The sequence below is a fragment of the Chelonoidis abingdonii genome, chromosome 8 (genome assembly GCF_003597395.2).
Source record: "Chelonoidis abingdonii isolate Lonesome George chromosome 8, CheloAbing_2.0, whole genome shotgun sequence".
NCBI lineage: Eukaryota > Metazoa > Chordata > Testudines > Testudinidae > Chelonoidis > Chelonoidis abingdonii.
In genome coordinates this window covers 96,642,457-96,665,478 of record NC_133776.1, presented here as the reverse complement: position 1 = coordinate 96,665,478, position 23,022 = coordinate 96,642,457, and positions in this window count along the sequence as shown.

Sequence of the window (23,022 nt, the reverse complement as noted above, 5' to 3'; positions counted from 1 at the left end):
GAGGGAGAAGGTCAAACATTCTGATAGGCCTTATTCTCTAGTTCCTAATACCCCTCTGGGGTATCCAATGCTACATAAAAAAAACAATATTTTAAAGTCATTGGGAGACACGTAAGATTGGGTAGCCTATTCATTAAATTGTCAATTTCCCCAAAATCAGTTGAAATACTTTACAAAATAAAAACTATGTAGCTTGAGGCTGTGCAATTGCTTCCTGCTAGATACCCTCCCGGTACTTCATTCTCAGCCTGACATTAAAGTAATAGCTTCTGATAATGTGCTAACACTGAGCTGCTTGGCTGGAATGTCACTTTATCAAATGTATTAACATGGAGGCAGTCAGCAACTAGCCAGTAAGGAGCTCACAATTTTGAGAGTCCTATTTTAGGAAACTGTGAGATCTTTTAAGAATTTCTTTCAAACAGGGAAAACTTCAAATAAACAAATATACAACATACAACTATCGCATGCTCAACGTAAATGTATTTATGAAACCTGTCTCCAAATTATCATCAGAGATACAAGGTCAATAGAATTCAGAGGGGTAGCCATGTTAGTGTGTTTCAGCAAAAACAACAAGGAGTCCTTGTGGCACCTTATAGACTAACAAATTTATTTGGGCAAAAGCTTTTGTCGGCATACATATCCCATTTGGTCAGGATACATTCCAATGAGTAAAGGACATTATGTCCGACAGCATATAGATGACTACATAGGGTCAGAGAAGATTTGTGAGATACCAGGGAGTGGAGAATCTATCGGGGTGCTTAAATTGTTATAATTTTCCTTTTAAAAAAAATCAAGATGAAACTCTCTTTTTAATTCTACAAGACTGTGTTGAGCTCCCATGGCTGGAGTGCAAAGATAAAGGTCAGGGAACAAGATTTCCACTGTAATACACCTATACAGCGGCTGTCAGATTTTGCCATACGGGGTGAAATCTTTTCTCTATTGATCATTCAATAGGTGTTTGACCACTCATTTAAGTGGCAATGAATTTCATCGAAGGAGCACAATAGCTGCTCAGGATTAGCAATGCCACTTGGGTTAGCTTCTAGGACAGCTAGGCAATAAAACAGGCCAGGTACAGAAAGGGGTGGATACTACATTCTTCACTCCCTCCATGCACAATAGAACCAATTTAAAAACGTGACTGTCCAACTGCAAGAACTATTTGAAGGCTAATGATCAGCAAGCCACACAAAAAAATGGTGAAGGTAGCAACATGATCAATGTAACTCATTATTAGACATTCTACTGAAAAGTGCCACCTTAAGTAATTAAGCGAATAGGATCTCTTCTTTAACAGAAATTAAAGTTAATACCTCAGTGCGGAAAATGGGGCAGGTGACAGCTAGGGGAAAAAAACATTATTTCGGTGTATACAAAAGATAAACTTTCATCTTAGGCTCCAGGTGCTCTTGGGAGATATTTAAAATACAAGTATTTTTTACTAGTAAATCCAGTATTGTATGTTAACCCCCTTTTCCCAATCCATAAATAATCACCTGAGAAAAATCCAAAGGAAATACCCCAGTTACCCTTCAAACTTTCCTTTGCAGCCACCATCTAGAAGCCTGCAACAGGAGATGGGCTTTGCAATATGTTCTGAAAGTCAACAGATGCAGGCTATTTAGGGCTGCACAAGTGAGCGAATTCCAAAGCTGAGGCGCATGTGCTCCGCTATCATCAATTCCCTCCCTTGTAAGCCCAGGCAACTGCAGTTCACAACTGTGCCAGTACTATTATACTGGGACAGTTTCCTGCTAAATTGACTTAACAGAGCAGCTATGCACCAATGATTTGCCGTGCAATAGAAAGGCTTGGAAAACTGCAGTATGGTCTTATAGCTGGAACCTATAATATTATCTCTATCTCCACCACTGACACCATTCAAACAGCACCAAGCTCTTCTAGACTGCAGATTTAACGCACTGTACTTAGATCCCTTCCAAAATGTTTCTTTTAATTTACTATAACATCTCAGGGTATTCTTGTTATCCATATAACTGTCCAGGCCATCTATGAAACTTGCTACATTTTTTATTTAAATGACATGCTGTGGCAATGAGTTTAGCATGACTTCTAATTAAGTCACAGCAACACTAACAGTCCCAGATTTAGGAATACAGGAACTGCCAACCTCAGCATATTCTAAACATATATTTAAAGGAGTCTCATTAAGGTCAGGGTAACCTCTGCAGCCTTTTTTGCAATAATGATGTTACAGTATTACCAAGAGGTCTGTTTTTATTCCCTAGCAGTCACTTTACAAACATGTGGGTACCCACAGCTCTCTTTTGGGTAACAGAGAAAGGCAGTTTAAAAAAAAAAAAAAAAGATTGTCCAAAAATATTCTAATGTTTATGCTCATGAGTTTTATTAGTCTTTATGTCTACTTGAGTTTATTTCCCTGGAAATTAGTATATTGCTGAGACTTTGTTGAAACTGCAGCTACTAGACAAATATTCCTGAATATTTACAGAAACTAAATCTTGGATTCATACTCATGCAGAGTCCCACTAAAAGCCTGAGTCTAAGACTTATAGACCCCTACCTGGGAAGAGAAACAAAAAATGTGACCTACGAGGGTGTCTAGCCAAAACCACTCAAATTTCAATTATCCCAACACAATCTACTGACCAAGGATCATGACTGGCTCACAGACAATTCATGAATAGAAAGGAGGCAAAATTCAGTGAGTAAATCATGTTATAAATTATTCACTCAGCTCTAATGACTTTAAAGTTGGTATAAGAATGCAGCACATGTAACACCATTTCAACCAGTTTTATATCCCATACCATCCTTTTGGTATGTTGCAGCCTTACAAGCATATTAACTTGGTTGCAGACTGCTCACCCAACCATATCAGAGAAACCCATTATACGTATTGCAATTCTGCTAACAAATAGTATACTGCAGAGGGAAAGGCCAATAAGATGATCCAGCCTGAGAGGCAGGGGAAAGGTTATTTTAATGTATTAAGATATGACATTGTTGACATTCTCTTACCCAATATCATCTTTGGTTAGGTTAATGATTCTTAGGATAATTGGAGTTTCTAAATGACTCTCTTAGTTGCTTCTGCTAGTTACCTGCACTTCAAAACATATGAAAAATAATGTGTTCGATTCCAGAATAATTAATGCTAATGATGATGTAAATTTTTAAAAATAAATTTTTAAAGAGAAATCCACAATATTCAGCACAATAATAAGCTCCTGCTTTCCCTCTTTGGTGCCTTTCTGAGAGCCCAAGACCTAGGTAGAACATTATGATAAAAGGGAAAGATCCTCCGCTCCATTGACTTCAACAGCTGGCATAAACTGATTTCAACAGAGCTATGACATATGTACATCTGCTGAGGATCTGCCCCAAAGAAGTTACCAAAGTCAGCCTTCATCATGAAGCTGGTCAGCACTTCCATGACTATTGGAAACTGGTTGAGGTATGGTACTGGGCAGAATGAAGAAGTTTGCAATCCCACTGTTTGTGCTATGACTGTTCTGTGCCTAAAGGAAAGACAGTTGTCATGCCTGTGAATCCAGCAACATCCTTGAGTGCTAAGTTTCAGGGACTATCAAATGGTGATAATCGTGACGATGAATCTTATGAAATGAGGTCTTATGCCCTCTGAAAACGCTTTGTAAAGCTGTAATCCAAGAAAGGATTTATTTATAGATATTCATTGCATAGCTATTTTATAATTTTGCTGAATAGGTCCTGAGATGACTGCAAAGTTCCAAATCCAAACCCCCTGGATTGGTGAAGTCATGGACCCAATTAAAGTTTCAGTCTGACTCCGTGGCCCCCGATCACTAAATAAATATTAAGTGTGGAGACTCACTAGAATGTGGAAGCTTCCTAGAGATGGAGTGAGACACTGCACCTGCTATCCATCTATGGGAGGAGTCGGAGCAGTACTTTTCCTCTACTAATTATCTCAATAAATTATTGGACTCAATGGGAGTTTTGTCGTTGCCGCTCAAAAGTATTTCAATCTATATGTTCAGATTCAAAGTGGATAAATACTGGATGAAAACACCATTTAGTCAATACAATTCCAAATTCGCAACATGCCCATTCAGTGTTTCAAGACTCAACCCAATCTAACATTTTGAAGATTTTCTTCTTCAGTTTCAACTAGTAACATGTTTTTATTTTATGGAAATGGAAAGCTAGTACATTAGTGGGGTAGCTACATACAAGATACCTGATTCAGAAGCAAAAGTTTAAGCATGAACTTGAAACCTGTGCTTTGAAGCTACCAGCAAATGAAGATGAAGTGATAATAGTTACTCACCTGTAACTTTTGAGTTCACAGAGGGCTATCTGGTACATTAGGAAATGCTACAGTGCTCATATTTTGTGCAGGAACTCAGCTCAAAGCCAATCTCATTTTAAACTCAATGTTATTTGTGGGATGAGAAGTCTCTTAAAATTAAACTCTCTTAAAACTAGAATTCTTCTTTGTTTTTAACATGACTGATGATTGTCACAAAGTATCTTTCCATGCGATAAAGAACATTATATGAATCGACACAAAGTAGAGCTACTGTCCTAATAGACTGTGAAAGGAGGACTGAGAAAAATGATATGACATTGCCACTGATGCAAAAACTTTGGGGAGATAAATTTAAATAATCAATACCAGGCACTCATATTTCATGATTTTGTAAATGTATAATCCAAACCAATGACTTTCTAGATGTTTCTGCTGCATTCATATTTGAGTGATTTGTAGAATTTACATGATCTCAAATGGGAAAACGTTTCAAATCAAACCTTAGCTCAGTTTCAGTGAAATACATAAAGGCAAGAAATACATTTGAAGAGGGAAAAAAAAGGTCAAATCATTCAGAATTGATTGTTTCACCTAACTCTGATAATTTTAAACTTAATTAAGAATTAAAAATTGTAACATTACAATACATCTGAAGGATGGCATTATTTGTATATTGTGGTAGCCATTAGAAACCAACCATTTGCCCTGTCATGCTAAAGAAAATTACTGCTACATAAGAGAACTGGTTAGGAATTAAACTACATATACAAGTAGCTAACAATAAATACTGTGCACACAAAAGGCAGTCATTTAAAATTTGCACTTAAATCTCCACATAAAACTAAGATTATATTTACCCATTTAATTTTGATTTTCTTATATTTAGTTTTGGCGTTACCATAAGGGATTTATTTTATATTATACATAAGTGCGCGCACACACACACACCCCTATTCGTTTGAGCTTTCAGGCTCGGTGCTTTGCTTCTCTAGGTACCATAAATGACTGGGAAGAGATATAAAATTTTAGACTATGTCTACACTATTGCCACATCGATGCTCCAGCGATCAATGCACCTGGGGTCAATTTAGCAGGTCTAGTGAAGACCTGCTAAATCCATGGCAGAGCACTCAGTACTCCACCAGGAACGAGAAGAGTATGGTAAGTCAATGGGAGAGTGTCTCCTGTCAACCCAGTGCAGTGTAGACACTGCAGTAAAGTGACCTAAGCTACATCGACTCCAGACATATTATTCACATAGCTGGAATTGTGTATCTTAGGTTGACTTACCGGGGTAGTGTAGACATAGCCTTGATCAAAAAACTCCCACATTTGGAAAAATTTATGAAGCATTAAAACCTTAATTCTTGCGACAGACAATAAAATGAAAATAGCAACAGACAGTAGTAAAATGCATCTATGTAGAGGGATGTATAAAATAATGTCTAAGGTGACTATTTTTGCACTTCCCAGATGTCAAATTAAAGGGAATTGCAAAACTGTTTTCAAAGTTCTTCCTTATTCAGTTTAGAGAAGTAAAAGGGAATTTAGCTGAATGATTCACAGAGGTTCTGTTTAATGACATAAATATATTTTTTTAAATACGTACAACCGCTGAAAGATCTTTTTAATTCTCTTCTAGTAAATAGTGACCCTAGATCATTCTGACTCCAAAAAAGCCTTAATTCTTAAAGAGGTGCAATTATATACAGCAGCGGTTCCCAAACTTGTTCCACCGCTTGTGCAGGGAATGCCCCTGGCAGGCCAAGCCAGTTTGTGTACCTGCTGTGTTTGCAGATTTGGCCAAGTACAGCTCCCAGTGTCTGTGGTTTGCTACTCCAGGTCAATGGGAGCTGCTGGAAGCAGCGGCTCAGCCTGCGCCACTTCCAGCAGCTCCCATTGGCCTGAAGCAGCGAACCACGGCCACTGGGAGCCACTATTGGCCGAACCTGTGGCCGTAGCAGGTAAACAAATTGGCCCGGCCTGCCAGGGGCTTTCCCTGCACAAGTGGTGGAATAAGTTTGGGAACCATTGATTTACAGCATTTCATCTCTGCTTTCTCTCACTCACAGCTGGAAATATTTGCTAGATCAAAGAGTTTGAAGCATTCTGTCTGATCAGTCATTAAGCATCGCCATTTGACTGTTTTGCAGAGTTTCAGAACAAGACACACAGTGTACGACAAAAGGAAATGCAGACTTAGAGCTGAAGTTGCATAATGCTAAAAACATTATGTTTACTTCATGTATGTTTTCTAATAACATTTAATCAGAGGACAGGAAGGAAGAGCAAAGGTGAAAATTCTTAAAGTAACATTAGTATTTTTACAAGAAAGATCTTTTTCTTGGGGGTTTAAATTTGTATGTCTTAACTATTGTACCTTGGGCTTCTTCTGAGTAGCAGAAGCACCCTTTGTTCTCTGGAAAGTGCTGGCATTTGCTAATTTAGATAGCATAACTAGAAATAGGCTAGTAATTTGAGTAATGACAACAACCAATCAGCACTCCTTCACTGGTATTTATTGTGAATGAAGTCACAAAAGTGAAGGCATGTGGTCCAGAAAGACCAGAAACATACATTCTATAAGTGAGAGTTTCAATGAAATTACTTTGGATTTACACTAATGTAACTGTGAGCTAGATTTGGGCTCCCCACACTAAGATGAGACAGAGATGACCTGGTGACAGATGGGGAATATGTACAAAAATGCTTGGAGAGTGAAGAACTGCACTGACTACTGTATATACAAGTGGGGAAATGGTATAATTTTTTAAAATCAAAATTTCAAGTTTTGAAGTTCAAATCTGACCCTGACCTGACCAAAATGTAGGTGTGTTCATCATATGGGGTTTCAGATTGGCTCATTATAGAGATAGGACATGTACAGTTAGGTCAAATCCAGATTTGGATCAATGTACAAGGATAGTCAGAGCCAAAGATTTGATTAAGGTAAACCACTAAGTAAAATTAATTTTCAGATTGGAAAATAATGCTCAAAACCTCCTAGAACGATCCAGTAATAGGTCAGTCATCTTATAATCAATTTTTTTGTGGTGCCATTGCCTTGAATAGATTAGATCCTCAGCTGGTGTAAAAAAATTGTAGCTCTACTGGAGTCCCATTGTTTTTAAAAGTATATTTATCCTTAATTTTCTTTTTCCCTCTTCCAGTTATGACTCCCAAATATTAATTGCATAATCAGTCAACATGCTGATCAGTGTTCATTTAACTGTGAATGAGAAACAACAGTAGAACTAAAATCAGAATTCACTTGGTCAGGCAGAAAACTAGAAATGCACAATATATATAAATAGAGAGGAATAGAAAGAGAACAGAAATAATTAACCCATACTTAATGTGTTTGTGGTTTAACGTGAAGATGTTTAAAATTCCTGTTTTCCGCTTCTATCGTGCATTAAAATGTTCATACAATGCACCAATTCTTTGCTTGGCCAAAATTAAGTGAAATCATTGATGATCAAAAAATACAAATGCGTTTATTTCCATGGAACATTTTATAGTCTTCTAAGAAATTTTATTCATAATGCATTGAAGTTATGTCAGCTTTTTTTTTTCCTCTATTGACTCTCATTACCAGGTATGACAAGCAATCAGAGAGAAGTGCTTTTGATGTCATGTATGCTTACCCTGTGAGAATCTATATTGTGCTTCCTAAATGCCAGGTACTATCAAAAAGGATAGTTTAAGCTATTAACTTAGTGTGACAACTTCATAAATACTAGGATCTAACTTTCCATTCTGGCTATTAAAGATGTCTATATTTCCTATTTGTTTACACTGGAGAGATGACACTTAATAAGGATCTTGTTAGATTTTAAAGATGCTCATTTCTGAGCTGAAATCTTTCCTGCCCTCCCATATGTGAGGGCACACGTTGCCATCTGGCATGCCATTTTGGAGTCCTGCTGTTGCACACTGTTATCTTCCAAATATCAAATACCAACACTAGCTCAGGCTTAACCATTTAGTGAACTCTCTCAGCTGGGAGCTCGATTCACCTTCTGTTCCATGTATGTTACCATATCCATGACCTCAGCCATGACCCTCATGCTCCAAGGTCAACAGGTGTGGAGAGAAAGAGCTAAGGCAGGGGTAGGCAACCTATTGCACGTGTGCCGAAGGTGGCACTCGAGCTGATTTTCAGTGGCACTCACACTGTCTGGGTCCTGGCCACCACTCGGGGGGGCGGGGGGCTCTGCATTTTAATTCAACTTTAAATGAAGCTTCTTAAACATTTTAAAAACCTTATTTACTTTACGTACAACAATAGTTTAGTTATATTATAGACTTCTAAAAACGTTAAAATGTATTCCTGGCACACAAAACCTTAAATTAGAGTACATAAATGAAGACTCGACCCACCACTTCTGAAAGGTTGCCGACCTCTGAGCTAAGCCAATTAGATTCATATGGGTGGCATAGATCGCCCATTGGAGCTGATGAGAATCCATACCACCACAAGAATCTGCCCATACAGATTATATTCAGGCCACACTCTTAACTTGGTGTTACAATACAACAATGATGGCTTCCAGCTAAAACAAGTTTAGTGTAATATTTCACAAAATTATTGGTGTCTGAGATAGCGAAGATCTACTGCGTTGGTTCACTTCATCCATTCCCTTGCTAACGTGAGATTGCTCATTACAGCATTTTCTCCACTCCACCATTGACCCTGGAAGACTGTTCCCAAGGTGAAAGCTTTCTAAAGCAAATTGGAAATGTCACTTCGGAGCGTAGTGTAGGTAACAGTACTGCTTTGACAGGATGATGGACATGATGACCCATTGTTGTAGGTCTTTCCATCTAAAATTTCTATAGGCCCAATCCTTCAGTACACTTTCATGTGCTAAACTTCCCCCGGGTTCAATGACATTTGCACATATACTAAAATTAAGACAGGAACCTAAGGTTCTATAATAAAGTAAACAAGCAAAGAGAAACTTCTTAGTATGCATGACATGACCAATATCACGCCTTGGCTACTTTGCGAGATGGTTGTATAACCGACACTAGAGGAGTTTAGGGTTTTTATCTCCCCCATCCCCATCAGCTGTCCCAAAAAGGAGACAGGAGTCAATTATAGTTGCCCATGAGCAGGGTTATTTCTTTAGCTCTAACTGTTGAGGCCCATGATTTAAATGCTGAAGGTCCCAAGTTCAAACCATATGGGAAGGTAGTTATGCCCACTTATTTTATTTCATGATTGTACATTAAATCCTAGAAAATAAAAAAAAAATTAAAGCAAATTTATGAGCTATAAATAAAATTCATTTTTGAATGAGTGTTTTCATGTGACAGTTTTCCCAAACAGTTTCTAATATAATTGGCTGTATTATATGGGCTATAATATAATAGGGCTGTCAGCTGCAATTAACTCACAATTAATTCAAAAAAAAATTATTGTGATTAAAAAAATAATCACAATTAATCACACTGTTAAATAACAGAATACCCATTGAAATGTCTTAAATATTTTTGGATGTTCCTCTACATTTTCAAATACATTGATTTCTATTACAACACAGAATACAAAGTGTACAGTGCTGACTTTATATTATTTTTATTACAATTTGCACCATAAAAATGATAAAAGAAATAGTATTTTTCAATTCACCTCATACAAATACTGCAGTACAATCTCTATCATGAAAGTGTAACTTACAAATGTAGATTTTTTTGTAGTTATATAACTTCACTCAAAAACAAAATGATGTAAAAACTTTAGAGCCTACAAGTCCACTCAGTCCTACTTCTTCAGCCAATCGCTATGACAAACAAGTTTGTTTACATTTACGGCAGATACTACTGTCTGCCTTATTTACAATGTCACCTGAAAGTGAGAACAGGCATTCTCATGACACTGTTGTAGCTGGCATTGCAAGATATTTACATGCCAGATATGCTAAACATTCGTATGCCCCTTCATGCTTCAGCCACCATTCCAGAAGACATGCTTTCATGCTGATGATGTTTGTTAAAAAATTAGTGTGTTAATTAAATTTGTGACTGAACTCCTTGGGGGAGAACTGTATGTCCTCTGCTCTGTTTTACCCGCATTCTGCCATATATTTCATGTTACAGCTGTCTCAGATGATGACCTAGCAAATGTTGTTTGATTTACAAACACTGTCACTGCAGATTTGACAAAACGCAAAGAAGGTACCAATGTGAGATTTCTAAAAATAGCTATAGCACTTGACCCAAGGTTTAAGCATCTGAAGTGCTGTCCAAAATCTGAGAGGGACGAGGTGCGGAGCATGCTTTCACAAGTCTTAAAAGAGCAACACTCTGATCCAGAGACTACAGAACCAGAATCCAAAAAAAACCCATCAACCTTCTGCTGGTGGCATCTGACTCAGATGATAAAAATGAACATACGTCAGTCCACACTGCTTTGGATTTTTATTGAACAAAATGCGTTATCGGCATGGATACAAGTCCCTTGGAATGGTAGCTCAAGCATGAAGAGGAATATGAACCTTTAGCACATCTGGCACATAACTATCTTGCGACACTAGCTATAACAGTGCCATGGGAATGCCTGTTCTCACTTTCAGGTGATACTGTAAACAAGAAGCAGGCAGCAGTATATCTTGCAAATGCAAACACATCTGTTTGTCTGAGCAACTGGCTGAACAAGAAGTAGGACCGAGTGGACTCATGGGCTACAAAATTTTCCATTGTTTTATTTTTTAACGCAGTTATTTTTTATTTATTATAATTTTCCATTTATAAGTTAATTTTCATGATAAAGAGATTGCATTACAGTACTTATATTAGGTGAATTGAAAAATACTATTTCTTTTATTTTTTACAATCCAAATATTTGCAATAAAAATATAAAATGAGCACCGTACACTTTGTATTGTGTTGTAATGGAAATCAATATATTTGAAATGTAGAAAACATCAAAAATGTAAATAAATAGTATTCTATTATTATTTAACAGAGAAAGCAGCAGAGAATCCTGTGGCACCTTACAGACTAACAGAAGTTTTGGAGCGTGAGCTTTCGTGGGTGAATACCCACTTCGTCACCTGCGTCTGACGAAGTGGGTATTCACCCACGAAAGCTCACACTCCAAAACTTCTGTTAGTCTATAAGGTGCCACAGGATTCTCTGCTGCTTTTACAGATCCAGACTAACACGGCTACCCCTCTGATATTTAACAGAGAGTTTAACTGCAATTAATTTTTTTAATTGCTTAATAGCCCTAGTACAAATGCATGATCTTGTACTCTATGAGCTAGTGTCATGGTAACTGGAGCTAAGCAAACAATTTATAATAAATATTTTTTATGAGTTTAATCCTTTTTTCTGCTTAGAAAATATCCTGATGTTCTCAAATGTATTCTATTTTCACAGGCGCTTGGCATTCTTTGGGACAATTAAAACAATTCAGTGGATTGATTGCAAAGCATTCTGGGTGAATAGTCACAATTCAAACTGCATTGTTTAGTTGTGATTAATCAGCTTAGTGATGGGTACCATTTCTGTTCCCTACCTGGATGAGTGGGCGAACACTTCTTGCAAGCTTCATGCATTCACATTTAAAATTATTGCTTTTCTATGCAGCCTTATAACTGCTTTTGGACAAGCATTCATAATGACAGCACCACTAGACGGCATAAATTTTCACCAAAAAGTGATCACATACAAAATGCGAGCAGGACTAAGACTAATACATTTCATAGATCCGTAGACTCTAAACTCAGATGGGACAACTATCATAATTTTGTTGGACATCCTGCAAAATACAGGCCACCAGAACTTCCCTGAAATAATATCATTCAGAAAAACCTCCAAAATTGATTTAAAAATTGCCAAAGATTACATCTTATTTCTAGTCTGAATTTGTCTAGCCTCAGCTCACAGTCATTGGATCTTGTAATACCTTCATCTGCTAAACTGAAGAGCCCCTCAAATATTTGTTCCCAATACAGGTACTTATACATTTCTTAGTCAGTCATTCTTTAACTTTTTCTTTGTTAAATTAAATAGACTGAACTTCCTGAGTCTTGCACTATATGTGGCAGGATTTCCAATCCTTTTATCATTCTCATGGATGTTCTCTGAACCCTCTCTAATTTTTCAACATTCTTCCAGTTTAATTCAAAGGAAGATGCATAGAAAATTGTTTGTATTATTTGCGGAGTTCTAGTTGTTATGCTGGACTTAAGTGTATAATGAAAATACATCATCTTTGATATCCAAAATCTCTGATTATCTAGAATATAGAAAACGTAAGACGCTATTGATACTGACAATTACCTGAATGTGTTATTTTTTAAGGAATAAGTTTTAAAACAACTGAACTGCATGAAAAAGAAAAAGTATAGGGCACTGAACAGAAATATTAAGATGAGCGGTTATAATCAGAGCTTTAGATTCAAGTCATATCATGAGTTTTTTCCTTGTATGGTAGATAATTTAAAGGAAAAAAATGTTTATTTTGTATTTAAGGTTGAGTTCTGCACTACTTTTATATTCATTGTTACAGTTCAACAGTGGAATATTTTGCTAAATTGTGTTAAAAAAGAAAAGGGAACATTCTGAATAGCTAGCGATTATTAGGAAAATAGTTTAATACAACTATTATTTTAAAGCTCTCAAATACGTTTCACAAAAACCACATTCAATAAGTTTGATTTTGGTAGTAAGACAACAAGGTATAGATATTTACTCCAAGGTGCCATTTCCTTTGTATTACTCCAATTAAACATTTCCAGACAATTATCTATTTATCTATAGCTTTTGAAAAGATATTAAAATGCATAAATTATATGATCATTTGTTAGGCATTGGAAATTAACATGGTTTCTCAAAGGGGGTTGAGAAGATTGCCTTGAATATTTAGTAGTATTTTACACAACTTGTGAGAATCTAGAAAGTTTAATCAGTACAGAGCACTGAAAAGGATAAGATGTATAATGCCAAAACTGGGTAAGATTAGTAAGCGTTGCTATGTACTTAACTACATATATAAGTTTTTCACATTGGCTCAGTCTTACACTTTGTGTATTTGTGAAGATGGATGAGAAAATGAAGTTTCAGCAGCCACAAAGATTCCTAGTTACGTTAGTTACACTCAAGCCTTTGAATGTAAGCTGGAATTTAAATTGCATTGCAAAAAGAACTATGAATCAGTGTCACTTGGGAAACACCTGTTGTGACACTATTGCTACTTTAGTGAACTTGATGGAACCACTGTCCTTCAGAGCACTGCGTATACATATCGATTCATCATCCTAATCTTCTGTCACTTCAGTGACAGGTATCCTTTCAGTCTATCACCAATTTTGCTAGATATTGACACAACAATATTTTACAGCTTTTTCTCATTTTGTTGTTTGACCACTTCACTATCTTTATTTTTCAGCTCTATTCCCCAATGTAACAAGACACAAATCAGTGATTAAATCAAGTCCATTACACTCAGGAGATGCTGATCTTGATTTCTTACCATCAGCCAGAACTTTTTGTAGGTTGGATGCCTATTTTATCAGGCAGAGCTTGCTGCTTTAAATTTAATTTTAAAAAGTATTCCTTTTCTGAAAGATTGTTTTGTTTATCAATCACAAAAAGCTATGGCAAATTACAGCCAGTTGAGGATCTGGTCCCAAGAGTTCTCTTTCAATTATAGGCTCCAAGTTTTCTCTTTACTTTATACTGCACAAACCCCCAAGTAAAACAAAAAATCTCATTTTCAGTTGCATCTCAGAAACAACACCTCTGAGGATCCATGGAAATACTCAGAATAGATCAAAATCTGACCCAAACTGATGACATACAGACATACAAACTGACGCTAGACCATAGAGTTTTTAATGCTAATGGCTCACAGACTCTCTGTGGCTCACTAGCAACACTGAAAATGATCATTCAGTGAGTTCAATCCTGAATTTATGCTAGAACAACAAGCATGATAAGATCATCAACTAGCAAGTCACTGGTGGTCTCCTTGGTACAGTATGTGTAGCCAGACATTTCTTTAATTAGTTGCCCTTTTGGAGTTTTCAGATAGTGTGGCACCTAGAGCCCTAAAATTATTCCTGATTTTCCCAGCATGAGAAAAATTCAATAAATGAGTCTTATCACTTTATCGCTCCAATATCCATTTTCCCTGTGCTCAGTTTGGGATCCAATCTTGCGCTTGGTGCTTAGACAATATTTCCATTGCTTGAATATTTTGTCTGACTAAAGAGTGCAGGAGTGAGTCCTTTGCCTTTCATAGCAGGGATTTCCAGATCAAGAAACTTGACCTATTTTGTCCCATTATCTGAAATTCTCTCCATCAAAGCAACACCGGGGTAAATGGAAAGGAGAGCATATGAGTTTCTTCTTGTTCTGAAAACTAGCTATGTTAGAATATTTTATTACTAGAAAAAGGTTCACCAGGGAAACGAGCCCAGTCACTGTGGACATCTCCACTGTTATTAGTACCTATGGTTTTAGTTCACCAGTCAGATGGCAAACTGAGAAAAATCAGATGCATAGCAAAATGGCTCTGATGATTACAAAGACAGTTTGATGTCTTCTTTTAGAAATCATATAGAAGCCAATAAATACAAAATATTTAATTATCAAGTTTCAAGTTAATCTCAGGTGTCTAAAAACTCTTTTCATAAACCTCTCAAGCTTACCATTTATAATTATCTTCAAGGTTCCCTGATTGTACTTAATTACCCATCAACGCACTACTGTTAACTTGTGCGACATGTCTCTAGTTTTCATTATGGAGACAATTTACCATGTTGTTTGACAGGCTTTTAAATATAGGGTCAAAATTTGTGCTCCTTTCTTAGGCAAACTTCCCACTGGTTTCAGTGGAAGTTTTGCAAGTGTCAGGAGTGAACTATCAGAAAACCGATTAGTGTCAAGTTATTTTATCATTTGTCATTTAAATAGATATGATAGAAAAGAATGAATAAATTGCACTACTTAGGCAATATTTTAATCAACACTAAAAATTAGAGTTCCTCAAGGAGTGATATTTTCTTTGTGAATTTTGACAAAAACTAAAATTGTTTTAATATCTCTAAAATTTTCTTGGAAAATATGAAAACTAAAAACAACTCACATTTTTCTAGTTTTATTCCCCAAAAACCTGAAAACTGACAAAAGCAGATTTTTATTCATTTTTTAATATTTCCATTTTCTTAAAGAACCACTTTCTGGGGAAAAAATACTGTTTTGGTGAAAAAAAGTACTGCCTTTTTTAATAAAGTGAACAAAACTGTAGTAAAATATTGCTATATTTGTATTAAGCGCACATTTTGAGCCGTATGCCAAAATGTAATTTATGTGCTTAACTTGGATCACTTTCACCGACCTCGGGGAAAAAGGAAGGCCTATTTTAATAGCCAATAGCTTACAGTTAAGGGTCATTAAGAACCAATGCTAGAGGAAGTAGCCTAAATGGGTCTAATTGTGGATCACCCAATCCAGTTTGGACACAGTGGATCAGACAGAAAATAGAGAGACAGACACTCAGGAGAATATGGATGGGCTAGGAAAACGCAAGTTGGTTTTGCTCCCATAATAAGAGAAAAGCCTATCCAACTTCATTTGTAGTGAAGCATTAGATTAGGTAAGATGACTTACGCCTGTGGGCTGTTTGTTGTTTTAAAATCCCTTTTCTCCTCTCCTTACCAATAATTTCTTCCAGCTCCTGAATAAAACCACATCATTTTAAGAAGGTTGTTGGTCAATTTCACTGGCTAAAGGTTTCCGAAGGGAAGAAACAAAGGTGCCCCAAACTTAGTTCGACCTGCCTGGCAATAGCAATTGGCGCACACAGGTTATGGTAGCCAGGTCCCAGGTTAAGAGTGTAAAAATCATGAGTGAGCTAAGGACAAGAAGCCAAAAACCAGATGGGGTGCACTCAGTGGGACCAGAAAGGGAGCAGAGTTGTTGCTAGACCTATAAAAAGGACAATTAATAAGGGTTTGACTTTCCTCTCACTTATAATGGGATAAATCAGGGGAAGTATAATACTGGTGCAAGTCAGTGCTTCCAAATCAAGCCATGACCCTTTTTGACCACTGATATTTTCCATGACCCTCTTTTACAGTCCTCAGTGCCAGATAATGACTTTCCTGACCATGCAAACAGGTCACTGACAATGATGAGGTTTAGACAGGAGCCTTCCTCCCATCCTACCCTCCCGAACAGCTGACATGACTGAGTCCTGCAGGTTTAATGAAAGGTTACCACTCTCTCCTGCCCCCAAGAGAACAGGCATCTCTGAGATAGAACCCTACAGCAGTTTCACTAGTAGACATGAGGCCTCCCTCAACCCTACACAAGCTCTGCGTGACCCTGTCATAAGTAGATAGGTAAGGGTTAATTTTCTTTTACCTGTAAAGGGTGAACAAAGGGGGAACCAAACACCTGACCAAAGGACCAATCAGAGACCTGGATTTTTTTTAAAGTCTGGGAGGGAACTGGAAACTCGGGGTCTTTTTGTTTTCCTCGGCTGTGAGTAAACAAGCTTTTCGTCTAACTCCAATCTTCTTTCAATATTCCTATCAGTGTGAGTACAAAGAACCCAAGCAATAACTGTTATGGCTGGTTGAATTACATGTGTGTTGATTTTGCTGGACTGGTTTAATTGGGCTATCTTTAAATCAGACTGTTTATTCCTATTTTCTTATAAGCCACATCCTGTATTGAATTTCTTAATGCAGTGTTAGTATATGTAAGTTCTTTCTTTTTTATATAAAGTTTCTTTTTAAACTGTGGGAGTTCTTTTCCTAGGAGGCAAGGAAAGAGAAATTTCTGTGCCGGAGCTCTGTCACTCTGTGTGACAGGCTAGGGGAGGGGGCCCAGGCTCTGTGGTTTACTTTCCTATTGTCCAGGCGGGAACAGCACGGGAAGTTACAGGAATAGAGGTAAGATTAGTTCTGGTCCCTGTGTTGGAGGGCTGTCTCTTTGGAGAATAGGAGCAGGTTTCTCAGTATTGTGATGTAAAGAGATTGCATCAATTCCCTCAGGTTGCTCAGAGCGAACGACTGAGAGAGAGGGGGAAGGGAGGGGAGATAATTCCCTTACCGGTAAGACTCATACTTCTGAGTCTTGGGGGTCTTTCCAGGGGAAGCTGGGGAGGCCAGAGAGGGGGTCCCTCCCCCCAAGGAATATTTGGGGAACCCGGGCTGATAGGAGCCAGAATCCTATCTGGTGGCAGCGAGATAAGATCCAAGCTGGTACAAGCTTGGGGGAATCATAGTAAGCACCCAGATTTTGGACGCTAAGGTCCAGATTTGGGACAGACGTTTACCACAGACCCCCACTGTAAGAAAGAACAGAATAAGGGCATTCAATGATTTCTCCTGAATATTGCCCCTACTTTGAATTTGACCTGTCCACTGGTGTTTATATCCATATTGTATTGCTGGTGTCTAAGGTAGGGCCTGTCTCTGTTCTAGACTCTTGCAGTGAAAGCAGAGGTGGAGTCCTTAGACAGGAATCTCTTCAGAGTAGACTGTTATATGGAGATGCAACACGGAGAATATTGTCAATGTGCAGTAACTCTGCAACTGCTAAGCATGTGGGAACCTGGAGCCGTACCCATCAGAATGAGAGCATTATCCGCTGCCAGCCCTCAATTGTGGCGCACATGGATATCAATATGAGCCCTGTTTTTGTCATCTTTAAAACACAATGCAAGAGCCATTATTTTAGTTCACTTACAAGGCAGCAGAATGGCTCAGTTTAGGAGATGGAACAAATATATCACTTAATTCCAACTCCTAAGTAACCAATTTAATCTGAAATGGAAGAGATAGAGATTCTTTCTCTCTCCTATCAGACAATTATTTGAATTCTGTGTCTGATGTTCAGATACTACACTAATGAGCACCTCTGAAATACCTAATAGAGATGACAATGCCCAACAAATAATAATAGTAAACAGTTAAAATGCCACACTATTACTAAAACATTTTATTAGAGAATAGGATTTAAGAGGTCTTCTGGAATGGATCCTTAGATTGAAAAAGGATGAGGATAAATGTAAGAGCCCAAAAGGTTGTGCCAGTATATATTTGGAAATGTTTTCAGGTATTCTTGCAGAAATACAAACCATGGAAAATTAGGCAAAATATCAAATGACTTCACAGTCATTCATATGAATACATTCTGAAAAATCTTTCCTGAAAATTACATCTTATCCAAATTAGCATTGTATACACTAGGCGTTGTTTCTATTTGAGCAAGGTTTGCATGCTCAAGCTGCACAGTAGGAACATCTTGGGGACAAATAAACGTACAGGTCAAGACTCCTAGTAGAATGGGTCAGTAGGGAGAAAGGCTGACATCCAGTGTCAGCAACAGGTCATTTTCCTGGTGTAGACAAGTCATTATTTTACCCATCCTGGTTTGCCAACCTTTAGGAATGTCATTGTGTACTGAATTAAAGATGGAGTTGAAGCCTCACATCTCAACTCCCATGGGGTTGTTTTTTTAACAGCTTAGGGCAGAGTTTTAACATTTCTTAATTATGTTTCCTACGCCAGGTGCTGGACAGAAGCCAGGATATTCCACTTAAAATATTTCAAAAGTGGCTACTACTTTCAGTGACTCAGAAAAAGAGTGAAAGCAAAATGAGATGGTAAATGCCTGCTGGAGTTTTTGCGGGGGGGAGGGGTGTTTTGTTTTGATTTTTCGTTTCTAGTTGAATAAACCGAAAATGAACTTATCAGACAAAATTCACAGGAGAAAGACTTTGAAAAATGAGCTCTAGGTAACCCATGGAAGTTGCACTACCACCTCCTGTATTATAATCTCTTTTCCATGTCAATAGCTGCTTCCATTTAGAATTTATTTTATTGCCACTTAATGTTTAAAAAAAAAAAAGTGAAATTTGTTACCCTTCCCAAAGATAGGGCTTCTTTTGCAAGTAAACTTCAAGGTCAAGTATAAACCTTTTAAAAGAGATATTCAATCAAAGCTAAATATTTCAAGCAAAAAAATCCATATTGTGGGCTCCAAATACATAAAGCAACAACAAGACAGAAATATTAATTAGAGTTCAGGCTGCCAGCCAAACTCTTTATTGACTTTAATAGCTGAAACTAGTAACTTCAGAGCAATCTCAATATTTAGGCAACTCAATTGTTCTCTAAAGTTATTTTTTTGTCTGCATGTCCTGCCACTGTTGGGACCAAGGTGCTGGCTCTCAGCTCTAGTTCCATAGTGCCTATCATACACACTTCCTTCTCCTTTCCATGGCTCTGGCTGTAGCCACCAATCGGTCTTGGTGTGCACAGACTGACTCCTGGATCGGCAGGTTGGAGGCATAAAGTTCCTTGGGATGACACAGAGTCTGTCATTGTTAGTGTAAGTGTGGTGTATAGGCAGTGTGAAAGCACAGCTGAGATGTGTCCCATAACTTGACATTTCCTCCTTTTTTGAACGAGGAGATGGGTGTGAGGGAGGTCTGTCATGCAACCTGCTTAAATCTCTTTTGAATAAAGTTTTGTTCATATATATAATTATCAGGTAAAATTCCACATCTGAAGTATATTAAAAGTAGAAAAAACTCACAGCACAACAATACACAACTCAGAAAAATGATCTAAGGCCAGGTAGAGAAGTTATCCATTTGTAAAAAATACTCTGAATACAAGAAGCAACAGAAAAATACTATAAGAAGAGTGGTAAAGATATGGAATCATTACATTAATTGATAAAGATCATGACTGAGACATCTTAGTCTTTTCATATGGTTAAAAAACACCGCAAACTTCCAAATGCACCAGATGTTTGAGTTAACAAAAGATGTCTCACAGCATTGGAATGGAGAACTTAGCCACCTTGTCTTAAGAGCAGAAGTGTTTTTCCACTGTGAGTTTAAAAAATGGTTTTCACTGGACTAAACAGCATCATAAACCTGATCCAAGACCTAGGTGTTTTTGAGTCACACATATTCCTTTCATAGCAGTAGGTAACTTTGACTGAAAGCCTCAATACAACAAATATGTGAGTGTTAGGAGAAAAAAATTGCTTTTGTCATTAATACTCCTGTTCAGAAATGTGTGCAGTGTCAGACTCAGCTAGGACTGCCTGTCTGATGCATCCTGTGAGTGCGTGAATTCACTTCTCCCCCAAATAGGACATAACCCACTCCCAGAGCCCAATCCCTTCTTTACTACTCACAGAAGACCTCAAGATCCATTATTTTTGGAGGGGTCCAGCCAATAAACTTTTCAGTTTCCTACCCCCACCACTGGAGCCAGTGAAGAAGGATAACCTTACAGAGGGACACAAACCCGCTCCTTCCCTCGCCCAGGCTTCTTCTGTAGGAACGTCTGATTAAGTCCCTACTTTGTGCTATTTTTACTATTGTCGAATCAATATAGCAATTGGAAGGGCAAGATAGATTTTATTCTTCCTCATGCATCAGAAAAATCATCAGTTACATTCTAAAGGAGGAATCATCACTGGTGATAATGCAAGTAAAATACAAAAACAGCAGGTTCATTTTCAGATCCTGGGGGAATTTAAAAAAATAATCTTCCGACATGAAAACTGAGCAAGCATGATACGGATTTGCAGTGACAGTGTCTAAGAACAGATCTCTCTGGTGCCATTTTTTGCAAAACTGCTTTTCTGATGGTCACCACACATTAAATAACTTAATGGCCCCTTGCCTCTGGTCAGCAGATACTCTCTGTAATAACATCCTGTTCAGCAGAAAAAGGAGACAAAAAAAATCACTATGTTCCCTTTTCCGATTGTTTCCTCATGACAGTATATTAAAATCTTTATTTCTCTCCTGGAAGTCTGCATCCATTTATTTTCACATTGTCCATGTTTGTCTCCTTTGAACTCAAGGTTGAAAAGCTTATTACCTAATGCCTCCATATCTTTTGGCTGCATTTACACATGCCAAAACAATATTACTCTGAGTGCACCTAACCTCTTCTGATTCCTATTCATTTGAGCATCTCTTGATTGGAGTGCTCCATTCATCTCTTTTATCTTTCCCCTACCTCTGCATAAACATTCCATGAAAGTCATGAATGACATTAATTTCTCTATTCATTGATGAAGAGGAGTGCACTAACCACCTTGCACAAAACTCTCTCAAGCTGATCAGGCAAAAATCAAAGGATGAACAGCTGGTTCCTTTCTTCCAGTGTCTGCATACATTGCATCTTGTCCAGAAAACTTCTCTTTCAGCAACTCCTGATGTCTAGAAGCATTTTCTCATCTATTAAGCCTTGTCCAGTGTCCACCCCCCCCCCCAAAATCAAAATAAAAAGTCAAATTCAAACCCATAGACATTTTACTTTCTTCCTCCGTTTCTCTTCATCTCCCCAGGTTTTATAAAACTGGATGATTTGGGGTTTCCCTTTACAAGGCATTTATATGTTGAAGCCAAGACTCCTACAATTAAAAAAAAAATACAAAGTACATGATATCCTTCCATAATATTACTGGTCAATTTTCACAGTGTTATGTAGCAAGATGCACAGTATCTAATATAGTTAATTTAAAAACATGCCTATATAAAAGGAGCTTCCAGGTGCAAATCAAAAACATGCTTGTTTTGGGCAAATTGGATTTACTCTACAAAGGATCAGAAATAGAGCCTAAACTAAACCATAACATTTAGATCAACATTTCAGAACCACCAGTTTGGGAATGGCAGATCCAAGTTTTGGTTTGGTCCATTAAAGAAAAAGGAGTGGGTCTGGATCTCAGTTCTTATTGTGAAGCCCTCAAAGTCGGAAAGTTTTCAGGGCTGAGTTTTTGGTTCAACATCATTATAGTTCAATCCTTCACCAAGTAATCTAAACAAAATGGAGGAACTGATAGCTGGTACTTATACCGTGCTTTCCACTAAAATATCTCCAGGTGCGCACATGCCCTGTAGGGTATGGCCCACGTTTTTCAGAAAGTGATTCTAAATGTGTGCCAGAAATTTTTGCAAGTGCAGATGCTTGCCCCATGCATTTGTACGCACAAGTGGAGTAGTCCGCCAACCTGCAAATAACGTAACCAGAAAATAGGGAAAGTGAACATGGAAATAACTGCTCACAATGTTGCCCATACAAATTTGGAACCCTGTGAAAAAGATGGCTTTGTAGATGCAGAGTCATTTCACCCATCACTAACATCTAGCTTCCTACTCCAGTGGATTGCTTTAAACCATGTACAGCACTGCACACAACAAACAGAAGACTACCTCATTCAGCAGAACAAGAGGGGAATATTAGATCAGCAAAATGAAATTTCCCAATTAGAGGTTAACCAGGACATCAAGCTAAATGCCTTCATTTTGTGGAAAATGCTGTGAGATCTGTAGTCAGGATCTCTGTTTTCTACCAAAACATCATAACTCCATCAGCACCAAGCACTCCTAATCCCACCTCAATAACGAGATAGTGAGGACACTGGTTTTGTACTGACTGAAAGGAGCAAGTGCCACCTACTGATCAAAACACCATTTCTTGCAGGGCTTAAATTTTCTATCCAGCAACAAAGCAGAATCAAATTTGCATCATTTGTGAAATTGGACAATGCTGCCTCCCCAGCCAAGATATAAATTAAGTTAAGGATCTTCTAGTGCTCTCTATCCAAGCACAGAACAGATATTCATAAGATCATGTGACCATCTGTGTTTGACCATCTGTCAAAAATACACTTATGAACAGGTAAAGGGGAAATAAGCACCTTGTACAGAAGTTCTGCATTTTATTACT